At 39.4% G+C, this 15,476-nt stretch overlaps 1 protein-coding gene and 1 pseudogene across 1 annotated transcript in view; one reads left to right on the plus strand and one right to left on the minus strand.

Annotated features, from left to right (window-relative positions):
• LOC145414371 (muscle calcium channel subunit alpha-1-like) overlaps positions 1-15,476 on the plus strand; it is a 1,622,725-nt gene that overhangs the window by 517,503 nt on the left and 1,089,746 nt on the right. The window lies entirely within an intron of this gene.
• On the minus strand, positions 13,894-14,013 carry LOC145414504 (5S ribosomal RNA; annotated as a pseudogene).

Raw genomic sequence — 15,476 nt, forward strand, 5'->3', positions numbered from 1 at the left:
GAATGATGCAGGAAAAGAGAAAACAAAACCCCGTCTTAACAAAATGTGACTTCAAACCACGAGGCCATCTCAACTTTGTTGATAAATATGTATCAGTAAACTGATATAAACACTGTTTTTAATATTTTATGAATTTAAAACCACAAATGAAGTCAGTAAACTCTATTCTTTCATTCACTGACGAAAACATAAAATACAATGAATGTTCACATCAGTTCATTTATCCTAAAAGAACCCCGTCATGTTCCACACCTGTTACGGAATTTCCTCACATTGCCTTGACTCAAGCACAATATCAGACTACTACCATCATTAATCATGCACTCTAACTAACCTGTAGTTACCTCCACAAATAATATAAAAAGGTAGCACTTGTAAATACACAAATTACAATGTTTTACAACCAAAGTTCAATATAGCAAGGCTGCTTGGGAACAGGATAGACAGCTGTTTTTACTCTCTTCTCTCAGTATCACTCCTTCACTGTCAGCTATGTTTGCCTTGCAGCATCAACAATTAAAAATGCATGCTTCACTGATAATAATTTACTATAAACATTCATTTCAAAACATACTGACTATGGTGAAAACATCCATTGTTACACCTTAGTAACACTGCTGCCTCCCAGTCGTTAGACAGCAGTCTCTACCCCTTCCTTTCAGTATCACTACCTCACTGTCAGCGATGTTTCCCTTGCAGCATCGACAGTTAAAAATACGTTCTTCACTGATCACAATTTACTAAAAACAGACATTCATCTCAAAACGTGTCGAGAATGGTGAAACTATCCCTTAGCAACACTGCTGCATCCCAAGCGCTAGACAACTGTCTCTACCCTCTTCTCCCAGTATCACTCCCTTACTGTCAGCTGTTTTCCTTGCAGCATCAACAATTAAAAATGCATATTTCTCTTATAAGAATTTGCTAAAAACAGACATCCATCTCAAAACATTCAAGTACTGTGAAAACATCCATTTTTGGTCTTAACACTGCTGCCTCCTAGTCGCTATGGTACACACACACACACACGCACACATGTACACACCACATGCAACATTCGCTCACCTCTGAAACGTTTACATCAGTCCGTTTTGGAGTACCCAGTGGCTTTATTATATGCCAAAAACATCAAAATGTATTTGGTTGTTCAATATAAATATCATCACTTAAGGACATGAAACATCTCAAACAATTTATTCATCCAAACATCGTCAGTGCAAAACTAAAGGTGTGCAGCACCATTGATCCTAAATTTTCCATGGTTGCATCTGTCATGATCACCTAAAACCTATATTCACTTCATATTACTGACATGGTAAAAATTTCACTCGTCTTCAAATCCTGAGAATTCATCACTACTTCCCCCAAGTCCTGAAGCATCACTGGAAGTCATCACCACGGTCATCATCACTGTTTCACTGTCACTCTCATACAGTAAATGGTCCTCAGTACCATCCATTGAATTGCTTATACCACACTTCATTCGACTTTAACTTGGCAATCGTTTTAACTGAGCATAAGCGATATTCAGACTTGGGGCATTTGATACAGCCCACATTAACCTCCTCAGTACATGTTTCCTGAACTGAATAAAATCATATGGCGAGCATGAATAAACTACCCTATAAAATACATTGCTGGGCTGAAGGGATTATAATAAGCGGATTATCAGTTCCCTAGCCTGACTCTTCCCACTTCTACTTCCTTAACTACACCCACACCAAACTCTCACCTACACCCTAGGATTCTGGTCGTTTCGGCCGTAACGTCCAAAATGGCAAACGACTTTACAACCTAACCTAACCTAACCTAACAAATTTGGACGTTACAGCCTAAATGATCGCCATTGCCGGTCATGAGAGCTTTGCTTAGGCAGCAGAGATGCAGATAGTGAACGTTGTCAATCATTCTGATTGCTTCGTCTGCTAAGAATACAGCAGAAATGGCGGACGCTGATATGAATGCCCGTCAGGCACTGCTATTTCAGATATAGCATCAGTTATGCTACTCAGTGAATTTTATCCTATTTTCATAACAAAATACTGTAATTGGGTGTGCCCTGAGTTCCATAGACATTGCTAAAGTACTTCACTTGGCTGAAAAAGTGAAGCTGTAACTTCAGGCAGTACTGTTTAACGTTACAACTGTTTTTCCTGTTTTTCGCTATTGGTGTAATAACACTGTTCACTTCTATGATACTCTTGTCAGGCATGAAACAAAATGTCACTAAGAGAAGCCAACTATATGAGGGTGATTGAATTTCCATATGCGACAAAAATCAATTCTGATGACTTGTCAGGTTCGCTTGCCAGCATCTCTCCAGTATGACTGCTTTGCTAGTTAGTAAGTGGATGGCAAGCAAAGTGGTTATGATTGCCTTTCAGAAGGATAGCAGACAGTTCACCAGTGAGCACGTTAGCTTGCTAGAGTAGGGTGTACGCTAGACACTAAACTGCTAAGTTGCTAAACCGCTAAACCCCTTGACGGTATTGGCCAGTTGAGCTGAAAACAATCCCATGAATGCTTTGTGTTCTTGAACTTGCGTTTTTTAATATCTGCTGCATATATACACTCACAAAATGTCACAAAAGTAACTGACCTAATTAGGGTTACTGAATTTCCATACGTGACGAAAGTCTGTTTTGATGACTTGGCAGTTTCACTAGCCAGCATCTCTCCAGTATGATTGCTTTGCTAGTTAGTGAATGGATGGCAAGCAAAGTGGTTATGATTGCCTTTCAGAAGGTTAGCAGACAGTTCACCAGTGAGCATGTTAGCTTGCTAGTGTTGGGTGTACGCTAGACACTAAACTGCTAAGTTGCTAAACCGCTAAACCCCTTGACGGTATTGGCCAGTTGAGCTGAAAACAAACCGTGAATGCTTTGTGTTCTTGAACTTGCGTGTTTTAATATCTGCTGCATATATACACTTACAAAATGTCACAAAAGTAACAGACCTAATTAGGGTTACTGAATTTCCATAAGTGACGAAAGTCTGTTTTGATGACTTGGCAGTTTCACTAGCCAGCATCTCTCCAGTATGATTGCTTTGCTAGTTAGTGAATGGATGGCAAGCAAAGTGGTCATGATTGCCTTTCAGAAGGTTAGCAGACAGTTCACCAGTGATCATGTACGTTAGCTTGCTGGAATAGTGCGGATGCTAAACTGTTAAATTGCTAAACCGCTAAATATCTTCACGATGTCAACCAGTTGAGCTGTAAACAAACCCGAGGAAATTTTATGTGTTTCTGATCTCGCGTGTTTCTTAAATCTGCTGCATATACACACTAGTGTTTATTATTTTTTAAAAGAAAATCAAGTCTGCATACTGTAGAAAACACCTGTGTTTGCTAAGCAATGAGATGATCATCTTTATAAGAGTTTCTTCTCAATGGAGCCAAACTAACCTCCCTTAGTCTAGCGTGCAGGACGCATGGGGATATTTTAATGTAACTTTAAGACAAAAAAGTGCGTCTTACATGCCGCGAAATACGGTGTGTCAGAGAAAATGAACCACATATAATATGCCTAACTGAAACAAACTTAACACCAAGGATATCAAATGGCATAATAAATTTAGAGGAATATAATATATAGAGAAGAGATAGAAACTTAAAAAAGGGAGGAGGAATTATAATATTAACTAAGAAAAATCTAAAAGTCAAAGAAATAGAACTAGATATACCCTCACAAGTAGAACTGATTGCAGTAGAGATCAACACATCTGAAGGGAAAGTAATTGTAGCCAATTTGTACATGCCACCCAGATCAAACACATGGGAAAGAGACGAATATGAGGACCTGGCAGAGAGTACAATTCAGAGTTTTAAGAGCATTACTCCGGAAGAGAAATCGGAAAGAATTATACTAACTGGAGATTTTAATACAAATATAAATCGGAATACTCTAGATATAATAAGCCAAGAAAGCTGTTGGGACCAAAAGCTCCTGGATCTCGTGCAAGAGTTTTTCGTAATGCAACATGTGAGGGAAACCACCAGAAAAAGAGGACTCGTTGTACCTTCAATGCTAGGTCTCATATTTACTAGGCAAGAAAATGATACTGACAGTTTAATATATCAACTTCCACTCAGCAAAAGCGACCATGCAGTACTAAATTGCAACTTCAGGATAGCATATGACATAGTTAACAGCAATGAAAGTTACAAAAAGAGCCTAAACTATAAAAAGGGAAATTATCATGACCTAAAGAAGTATTTCTTAGAAGTTGATTGGGAAAATGAGCTTAGAGGACAAGATTTAAATGCTGTATATAAACAGTTATGTGAATTTTATGAAATAGGAGTCCAGAAGTACATCCCACAGCACAAAGCAGTAGAAAAGAAAATAAAGAAATGGTTCAATACAGAATGTAAAAAATCAAAAGAAAGAAGAGATTTGTTGCGGAATAGATACAGAAGACACAATAGTGAGAGGGCATATAATAATTACAAACAAGCAAGAAACGATTATACTAGAATAAGGAGGGAAGCCCAAAAACAGTTTGAAGAGGATATCATAAATAAAAGTAATCCCTCTAATATCCAAACGCCCAATATCCGAACATCCCCACTAACTGGACATAATCATCCCGGGATCCAATATTCCCAAAATGGTCCGAAAACCGCAAAAAAAATTGAAAAAAAAAAAAAAAAAAATTTCCTGCCTGTAATTTGAACTTGGCGCGCACGGTGCGGGACAGCTTTGTTGTGGCGCGTCATTGCTCCGACGTCCGATAGAGCGCCCCTGCATCCTCCCCACTTTCCGCCTGTCTCTCGCCGCGAGTGCACGCTCGTCGTCATGGCTGCCCACGTGCTTGCTTTTGTGGTGGTTCCTTACCTGCTGCTTTCGGGCCTCTTATTAGTGTGTGTGATGATGGCCCTGCCGCCTGAGAAGAGGAAGAGTGGTGTTGACTCTGGAGAAGAAACGGGAGATATTGGAGAAAATAGATGCTGGGTGGTCTTCTTCCCACATCCTCCGCGAGTTCAACCTGGCCCAATCTACTTTGTTCGATATCAAGAGATCCCGAGACAAACTCATGCAGCACATGGCTGACTTCTCGTCGAGAAGCAAATGCAACGTGGAGAGGAAGGTGATGTTTACTCCCAAGTTTGCTGAAATCGACCGCTTCACGTTGATTTGGTATCAACAGCAACATGCTGCTGGTGTGATGGTACGTGGTATGGAGCTGAAGGCTGCTGCTGAGAAGTTCGCCAGGCTTCACGACGCCCTAGACTTCAAGGCATCTGAGGGTTGGCTCTCTGCGTTCAAGTTACGGCATGGCCTTACCAACCGTAAAGCTCATGGCAAAGCTTTGGACGCTAACGAGGATGGAGATGACGAGTTTCGGCACAAGGTGAAGGGCTTGATCGACAGGGAGGGCCTCACTCTTGCTCAAGTCTACAATGCTAACGAAGCTGGTTTATTCTATCGCACTTTGCCAACGATCACTCGAGCCGAGGAGACGGAGAAGCGTGTACCTGGCCACAAGCTCTCCAAGCAACGGATATCTGTTTTGTGTTGTGCCAATGCTAACGGCATGCACCGGCTTAAGCCCGTTATTGTTGGCCATGCAAAGCAGCCTCGGTGTCTTCATGGGGCGATGGATGTCCTTCCTGTCGTCTGGTACCATTCTTTGAAGGCATGGTTTACAGCCCAGATCTTCAGAGACTGGTTCCACCGCCACTTCATCAAGGAGGTCATCTGTTACCAGACGAAGACACTGGGAATCCTGCGCAACCAGGTAAAGGCCCTCCTTCTCCTCGACAATGCACCTGCCCACCCGTGCGACAAGGACTTGATAGCTGAAAATGGCCGGATTAGGTGCATGTTTCTGCCACCAGATACGACTACTTTCATCCAACCAATGGACCAAGGAGTGATCGTGGCAACAAAGCGCCCATACCGACAGAAGTTCCTGGACGAGGTGATGGTTGTTCTCGAGGACGAGGACGAGCGCAGGGAGGGACGGGACACGCGAGGCCAGCGAACTTTGAAAAACCTTCGCCGCTACAACATCAAGTCTGCAATCTACAACTTGGCCAGTGTATGGAAGGAAGTCCCTGTTAAGACTCTAGAAAATGGTTGGTCTCGTCTGCTTCTCGGAACAGATGTGGAGTACGATTTTCTAGGGTTTGACGTGGATGACTTCCATGCACGGCTACGTATGCATGGCTACGATGTTGATGTGGACGATGTGCGTGAGTGGTTGGATGACGACGAGGGCGATCCTGGGTATCAGACATTGTCTGATATCGAGATCGCATCTTCAGTTGCAGGTGTCAGTACCCAGCTTGATGATTCCGATGAGGACTGCAATGATGATGCAGACTCCTCTCAGCATGACACTACTCCAGCCATTCCCAAGCTGAGCACACTCCGGGAACACCTAGAGTTCATTCTCGACTACCTGGAACACCCGGACTGCGACAGGGCAATGGGGCCCTTGGGACTTATGGAGGAAGTGCTTGCTTTCAGGCAGCGCATCATCAATCGTCAGAATCATCGTTCCTTGCGTCAATCAATGATTGACAGTTTTTTCAGGCCCGTGACCTCCGCTGTACCCAGCCTTTCCTCCACTCCGTTGCCTCCCCAAGATAGGCCCTCATGCTCCGAGCCACAGCCCAGCAAATCAGCCACGGTGGAGTCACCGCTCGACGTGAGTTTGCGTCTATCTTCAGAGTCATCTGCAGTGTGTACGCCATCACCACGACACAGCAACTCACCCCTAGGTCACCTGCCAGTGATACTCTCGGACTCTGACAGTGATTAAACAGCAAGAACTTCTCCACTAGACCACATGGGAATTTACGGTGTTGTGCAGTGAAAAAAACAGTGTGTTGTGTTAAGGATTTACAGTCGTGAGTGAGAATACAAATTTGGAACAACATTTAACGTAAATAGACTTGTTTGTTTTTGCTTTAGAAAATAGTTAGAAGAGTGGGAAAAGTTAAAGTGCAGAGTGCAACACTTAGTAAGTTACAATGGAGCATAAGTTAGACAAGAGTGCGCACTGTGAAGAGAACGGACTACTGAGTGCGAATGACTAAGTTCAGTGCAAGACTTCATGAACAATGTACTGGAAGTGCTTCAGGAAATCCTTCTTACTGTCAGAGTCCGAGAGGAGGCGGTTATTCATCGAGATGGCCATGGACTTGCTGTAAGTAGGCAGAATGTTTCATACTGTACTTTTTTCCATACTATACTTACCTCAAACACCTCATTTCGCTCTTTAATGTCCTTTATTGGTGTGAATAAGGTGTTAGGAGCTATGCATGTGCAGTAGGAAGGTGTTTTTCTAAGTTAGGCTAGGTTAGGGTCCATAAGTACCAGTCCAGGAGCCAGTAACCATAATGTTTAATATTGTATGAACCTACCTCAAAAACCTCATTTTATGCTTCTTTTCCATTTATTTCAGTCTTTTATGTGCCTTATTGGTGTGATTTTGGGTCTTAAATAGGTGCTATGCATGTTCAGAGGGAGTTGTATAGGTGTTTCTCTGAGTTAGGGTCTATAAGTACAAGTCCATAAGCTGGGGCGCAATATCCGGACAGGACCACTATCCGGACCTGCCAATGGCCCTATTACGTTGGATATTGGAGGGATTACTGTAGTGATCAACCAAAGCTATTTTACAGCTACATCAGAACCAAAACCAAAGTAAAAGATAAAATACAATCCATTACGAACGAGGGAATCACCTATACACAGGAGAAAGATATTTGTGAGGCACTAAATAAGAATTTCCAATCAGTTTTTACAGAAGAAAAAAATTTTGAGAGGGACTATGTGGAACAAGCATGCCCACACATACTACCAGATATACAAATATCAGAAAAAGTAATACAGGAGGAGTTAAGTAAATTAGACAGAGGAAAAGCAAATGGTCCTGATGAAATTTCTTGTTGGGTGCTACGAGAATATGCAAAGGAGTTAAGTAACCATTATTTTTAATTTTCAAGAAATCCTTGAGTCAAGGTAAACTACCGGATATTTGGAAGAAAGCAAACATTGTCCCCTTATTCAAGAAAGGGAATAAACAAAATCCACTTAACTACCAACCAGTATCACTGACCAGTGTTGTAAGCAAGGTATTAGAAAAGCTTATAAGAAAAGCTTGGGTAAATCATCTAGAAGACCACAATATGGTAACAGAAAGACAGTTTGGTTTCAGAAAAGGAAAATCATGTGTTACTAATTTGTTGAGCTACTATGACAGAGTAATAGACACAATACAGGAAAGAGAAGTATGGATGGACAGTATCTATTTAGATTTCAAGAAAGCATTTGACACAGTACCACACCAAAGACTTTTATGGAAACACTACCATCAAGGAGGAATTTGAGGCAAACTGTTTTGTTAGATGCAAGATTTTCTCATAAAAAGAGAAATGAGAACAGTACTAAGGGGAAACTGCTCATCTTGGAAAGAAGCAACTAGTGGAGTACCACAGGGCTCAGTGCTGGCACCAATCATGTTTTTAGTGTATATAAATGATATAGACAGTAACACTGGAAATGAGAGCTATCTAAATATGTTTGCAGATAATGCAAAAATACAAAGGAGAATTACTAACACAGACTTTCATAAGGAGCTACAAGAAGAATATAAATAAACTTCATGAATGGAGTAATACATGGCAAATGGAATTCAATGTGGACAAGTGTCATGTAATCAAGTTTGGTAAGAGTTGAAAAAGACCTGATTGGGATTATACATTAGGAAATAAAACCCTACACACATCAGAAAGAGAGAAGGACCTAGGTGTGATTATCAATAACAGACTATCTCCGGCTGACCACATCAGCGAGAAGGTACGGAACATGTATACATTGCTTGCAAATACGAGAATAGCATTCACATACATAAATGAAGACATGCTAAGAAAGGTAATACCATCATTCATCAGACCAACCCTGTAGTATGCATCAGTTGTCTGGAGTCCTCATCTCAAAAAACACAGAGACAATATTGAAAACGTTCAAAGGGCCGCTACAAGATGGGTACCAAGCTTTAGGGATCTAAGGTATGAAGAAAGACTAAATAAACTGAATCTACCAACACTACAGGAGAGAAGGAAAAGAGGTGACATGATAATGCTATATAAATGCATATCAGGGAAGAAGAAAATAGACATAAATGATTACCTAACATATGGGGAAGCATCAGAAAGAGGATACTGCAAAAAACTGCATAAGAAGAGGGGTGATAAAAACGTAAGGAAATTCAGTTTCCCAAACAGAGCAATTGATCAGTGGAATGCATTACCGAATGAAATAGTGTGTGCCAAAACAATTCACAAATTTAAGGATATGTACGATAAATGTGGTTTAAGACACGGGACAGTTTGAGCTTGACTCATTTCTGTAAAGATACAATTAGGTAAGAATTAGGTAAGGTAAGAAACACACACACACACACACACACAAAAGGTTAGGGAAATATGAGAAAAGCAAGACAAGACCTCTAAAGGTGACTTTCCAGAGTGTAAACACTGTGGAAGAGATACTAAAAAATGCAAAGAATCTTATGGAAAAAGAAGAGTTCAAAAATGTATGAATAAAAAGATGCCTAACACAAAAGGAACTGGAATTACTGAAAGAGAAAAGGGAGGAAGCAAAAACAAAAAATGAGGGAAGATCAGAAGAGGAGAAGAAGAAATTTTTTTTACAAAGTAATAGGATTGCAGGTACGAAAGTGGTACACAAACATGATGGAATAAAAAGGAGGAAGGTAGTAGAACCATGTCATGACAAGTATATAAACAAGATGATAAAGTTGATGTACTCAAATGTGGATGGAATGGTATCTAAATTACTAGAGATGAATGATTATGTCAGAGAAAATGAACCACAAATAATATGCCTAACTGAAACAAAATTAACACCGAGGATATCCAATGACATCCTAAACTTAGAGGAATACAATATATGGAGAAGAGACAGAAATTTAAAAAAAAGGAGGAGGAATTATAATATTAATTAAGAAAAATCTAAAAGTCAATGTAATAAAACTAGATATACCATCACAAGTAGAACTGATTGCAGTAGAGATCAACACATCTGAAGGTAAAGTAATTGTAGCCAATTTGTACATGCCACCCAGATCAAACACATGGGAAAGAGATGAATATGAGGACCTGGCAGAGAGTACAATTCAGAGTTTAAGATCATTACTACATAAAATGGAAGAGAAATCAGAAAGAATTATACTTACGGGGGATTTCAGTATAAATATAATTTGGAATACTCTAGATATAATTAGCCAAGAAAGCTGTTGGGACCAAAAGCTCCTGGATCTCGTACAAGAGTTCTTCCTAACGCAACATGTGAGGGAAACCACCAGAAAAAGACGACTTGATGTACCTTCAGTGCTAGATCTAATATTTACTAGGCAAGAAAATGATATTGACATTTTAATATATCACCCTCCACTCGGCAAAAGCGATCATGCAGTACTATATTATAACTTCAGGATAGCATATGACATAGTAAACGGCAATGACAGTTACAAAAAGAGCCTAAACTATAAAAAGGGAAATTATCAAGACCTAAAGAAGTATTTCCTAGAAGTTGATTGGAAAAATGAGCTTAGAGGACAAGATTTAAATGCTGTATATAAAAAATTCTGTGAATTTTATGAAATAGGAGTCCAGAAGTACATCCCACAGCACAAAGAAGCAGATAAGAAAATACAAAAATGGTTCAATACAGAATGTAAAAAATCAGAAGAAAGAAGAGATTTGTTGTGGAATAGATACAGAAGACATAATAGTGAAAGGGCATACAATAATTACAAACAGGCAAGAATTTATTATATAAGAATAAGGAGGGAAGCCCAGAAACAGTTTGAGGAGGATATAATAAATAAAAGTAGTGATCAACCAAAGCGTTTTTACAGCTATATCAGAAGCAAAACCAAAGTAAAAGATATAATACAATCCATTACGGACGAGGGAATCACTTATACACAAGAGAAAGATGTTTTTGAAGCACTAAATAAGAATTTCCAATTAGTTTTTACAGAAGAAAAAAATTTTGAGAGGGACTATGTGGAACATGCATGTCCACACATACTACCAGATATACAAATAGCAGAAAAAGTAATACAGGAGGAGTTAAGTAGATTAGACAGAAAAAAAGCAAGTGCTCCTGATGAAATTTCACGTTGGGTACTACGAGAATGTGCAAAGGAGTTAAGTAAACCATTATTTTTAATTTTCAAGAGATCCTTGAGTCAAGGTAAACTACCTGATATTTGGAAAAAAGCAAATATTGTCCCTTTATTCAAGAAAGGAAATAGACAAAATCCACTCCGCTACCGACCAGTATCAATGACCAGTGTTGTATGCAAGGTATTAGAAAAGCTTATAAGAAAAGCTTGGGTAAATCATCTAGAAGAACACAGTATGATAACAGAAAGACAGTTTGGTTTCAGAAAAGGAAAATCATGTGTTACTAATCTGTTGAGCTACTATGACAGAGTAACAAAAACAATACAGGAAAGGGAAGGATGGGTGGACAGTATCTATTTAGATTTCAAGAAAGCTTTTGACACAGTACCACACCAAAGACTTTTATGGAAACTGTACCATCAAGGAGGAATTCGAGGCAAACTGTTTTGTTGGATGCAAGACTTTCTCATAAAAAGAGAAATGAGAACAGTACTAAGAGGAAATTACTCATCATGGAAAGAAATGACTAGTGGAGTACCACAGGGTTCAGTGCTGGCACCAATCATGTTTTTAGTGTATATAAATGATATAAACAGTAACACTGGAAATGAGAGCTATCTGAATATGTTTGCAGATGATGCAAAAATACAAAGGAGAATTACTAACACAGACTCTTGTAAAGAGCTACAAGAAGAATTAAATAAACTTCATGAATGGAGTAATACATGGCAAATGGAATTCAGTGTGGACAAGTGTCATGTAATCAAGTTTGGTAAAAGTGGAAAAAGACCTGATTGGGATTATACGTTAGGAAATAAAACCCTATACACATCAGAAAGAGAGAAAGACCTAGGTGTGATTATCAATAACAGACTATCTCCGGCTGACCACATCAGTGAGAAGGTACGGAACATGTATACTCTGCTTGCAAATATGATAATAGCATTCACATACATAAATGAAGACATGCTAAGAAGGATAATAACATCATTCATTAGACCAACCCTGGAATATGCATCAGTAGTGTGTAGTCCTCATCTCAAAAAGCACATAGACAAGATTGAAAAAGTTCATAGGGCCGCTACAAGATGGATACCAAGCTTAAGGGACCTAAGCTACGAAGAAAGACTAAATAAACTGAATCTACCAACACTACAAGAGAGAAGGAAAAGAGGTGACATGATAATGCTATATAAGTGCATATCAGGGAAGGAGAAAATAGACATAAAAGATTACTTAACATATGGAGAAGCATCAGCAAGAGGACACTGCAAAAAACTGCATAAGAAGAGGGGTGATAAAGACGTAAGGAAATTCAGTTTCCCAAACAGAGCAATTGATCAATGGAATGCACTGCCGAATGAAATAGTGTGTGCCAAAACAATTCACAAATTTAAGGATATGTACGATAAATATGGTTTAAGACACGGGACAGTACGAGCTTGACTCATTCCTGTAAAGATACAATTAGGTAAGAACACACACACACACACACACACACACACACACACGCACACACACACACACGCACACACACACACACACACACACAATGTGGTAATATTTGGAAACAGGGAAGAGGAAGAAAACGTTAGGTTCGTGAGACTCGAGAGAGACACGAACCTGGTGAGAGTAATATTAGGCAAGATTGACCCCGAAGCAGACAAGTGGGTTAAAGAAATTGAGGAAGTAAGGAGGATAGAGTCTTGTAAGAAAGGGGAAACAAGACCAATGAGAGTCAAGTTTACATCAGAAAGTGTAGTAAATGATATACTTAAAGTGACTTGGAAATTAAGCAAAGAGGCAGGGATGGAAAATATTATAATAAGAAAAGATTTGAATGAAGAAGAAAGAGAAGTTTTAAAATCATTGAAAGAACAAGTAAAAGAAAAAAATGATAAGAGGATGGAGGAAGAATGTAATACATTTTTTTGGAGAGTGATGGATATGAAAGTAAGGAAGTGGTATGTAAGGAAATAGAAGCGAAGGAAACTAATGGAGATAGCTATGAAAGATCAGAAATTGTGGAAGTGGTACTGACGGAGAGAAGGAGAGAAGAGGGTATAAAAAACATTAAAAATAATTTGAAGGTGATATACACTAATGTCGATGGTTTAATATCGGGAAAGCTTGAAATTAACGATTTCTTGAGAGAACATGAACCTGATGTCAGGTGCTTTGTAGAGACCAAATTAAGAGAAGATATTGATGTTCATTTGGGAGATGGTAAATACAAACTGTGGAGAAGAGAGAGAAAAGAAAAAATGGGAGGAGGAGTGATGATAGCAGTGAAGAACAACATAAATGTAGATACCGTGGAAATGGGAGAAGGCAGGGCTGAAGCGATATATATGAAATTAGAAACTGGAGAGAATGTCAAGAGAGATATGGCGGTAATGTACGTTCCCCCTAAGACGAGAGCATGGAACGATGAGGAATACCAGATGTTGTCAGATTTGGCAAGTTATTTACAAAAAATAATTGAGAAAAGCAACAATATAATTTTGGTGGGTGACTTTAACTGTAAAGAGGTGACCTGGGAGGAATGGGACTCAGGAGGCAGCGAGGATTCGTGGGGCACTGTATTATTAAATATTCATTCATTCATTGCCAGACGCCATGTATCCCAAACGGGGTGGCCAAGGGCTTAGATTTAATTGTTTTACAGGGAGGGGCACTAATCCTCCACCAACCCCACTTGACACGTAGGGAGAACGTTATGCCAACAGCATCTGGTGTTCCCAGGCGGTCACCCATCCAAGTACTAACCAAACCCAACGTTGCTTAACTTCGCTGATCAGACAGGAAATCGGTGTACTCAACATGGTATGTATAATAATGAATAATGTGATGACGCAATAGGTCAAAGAGGAGACACGGGTCCAAGGTGAGGACACACTAGCAAGGTTAGATTTACTGTTTACCAAAGAACCTGATGTAATAGAATCATTGAAATATTTCTGCCCTATAGGAAAAAATGATCATGTGGTCATTGTGTTCCAGATGATAATAGGGAACATCGAGCCAAGAGACGAGCTTCATAGACATGGAAGATACAACTTTGGGAAAGCAAATTTCACAGGATTGAGACAATTTTTTGAAAATACGGATTGGAGAAAATTCAGAGAAACAAGAGAGATACAAAGGAAATGGGATATCTTTCTAGACCTGTATAATTTGGGAGTGGAAAAATTTGTACCAAGAGTAAGAGGAAAAGAAAACAGGAAAAAGGAGTGGTTTAATAGAAGGTGTATGATAGCAAAAAAAGAGAGAGATAAGGCATAGAATAACTGGAGAAAGAGAGGTAACAACAGAACAAAGGAAGAATATAAAAGAACTAGAAATGAATACACAAGAATACGTAGAGAAGAAGAAAGGAATTTTGAAAAAGGTATAATAGACAAATGCAAGGATGAACCCAAACTGTTTTATAGATTTGTTAATGGCAAACTGAAACAAAAGGAAGGAATCACCAAACTGAAAGTAAAAGGGGAGGTCTATAAAGATGCAGTAATGCAAGCTAAAATAATAAACAAATGTTTCCAATCGGTTTTCACTAATGAAAAGGAGTTTGTGGAAGCGGAGAGAGTGATTAGAAATGTACCGGTGATAAAAGATATAAAAGTCGAGGTACAGGAAGTGTATAAATTACTGGAAACCCAAGATGTAAGGAAAGTCCCAGGACCTGATGGTATTTCTAATTGGGTACTGAAGGAATCCAGAGAACAACTGGTGGATAAAATCCACAGTTTAATCGTATTTCCTCTGGAAGAGGGGAAAGTGTCACAAGAATGGAAAAGGGCAAATGTGGTACCAATTTATAAGGGAGGGAACAGGGAAGAACCCCTGAATTATAGACCAGTGTCTCTAACCAGCATATTCACAAAATTGTGCGAGAGAATCCTGAAAGACAGATGAATAAAATATCTAGAAGAGATGAATATTTTGCCTGAATATCAGTTTGGATTCAGAAGTGGAAGGTCATGTGTTTCTAACTTGTTAAACTTTAACTCAAGAGCAAATGACATGGTACAGGAGAGAGATGGTTGGGTGGATTGTGTGTACTTAGACTTAGAGAAGGCCTTTGACAAGGTACCTGATAAGTGACTAATGTGGAAACTAGAATACATAGCAGGATTGAAGAGGAAACTCCTGGAATGGATGAGAGACTTTTAGAGAGACAGACAAACAAGGACAGTAATAAAGGATAAGATGTCTGGATGGAGGGAAGTGACAAGTGGAGTCCCTCAAGGCTCGGTGTTGGCGCCAGTAATGTTCCTGATTTATGTAAATGACTTGGTAG

This window comes from Coenobita brevimanus, chromosome 99 (assembly GCF_032717465.1).
Source record: "Coenobita brevimanus isolate Jiangsu-jjx chromosome 99, ASM3271746v2, whole genome shotgun sequence".
Taxonomy (NCBI): domain Eukaryota; kingdom Metazoa; phylum Arthropoda; class Malacostraca; order Decapoda; family Coenobitidae; genus Coenobita; species Coenobita brevimanus.